Below are 247 nucleotides of genomic sequence, written 5' to 3'. Positions count from 1 at the left end.
CTCTCCCCAGAGCCCCAAATAAAAGTAGCAGCTGGGTTTGGCAGCTCATATGTAGTGTCCTTGACTTCTCTTTCAATTTTGTTTTTTTATGGATGAATTTCCAACAGGTTAATGGTTGGAGGGGAATTAGAAAGGTGGGAATGTAAAGTGCAAAGGGAGTGGCTTCATGGATAAAAATATTTAGAGGAGGATCTGGTTAGAAAATGTGCCAGGTTAGGAGATGAAGCTATCTTTTATATTATTGTGT

The sequence above is a fragment of the Pteropus alecto genome, unplaced genomic scaffold (assembly GCF_000325575.1).
Source record: "Pteropus alecto unplaced genomic scaffold, ASM32557v1 scaffold146, whole genome shotgun sequence".
NCBI classification, from domain to species: domain Eukaryota; kingdom Metazoa; phylum Chordata; class Mammalia; order Chiroptera; family Pteropodidae; genus Pteropus; species Pteropus alecto.
This window is presented reverse-complemented; position numbering follows the sequence as displayed.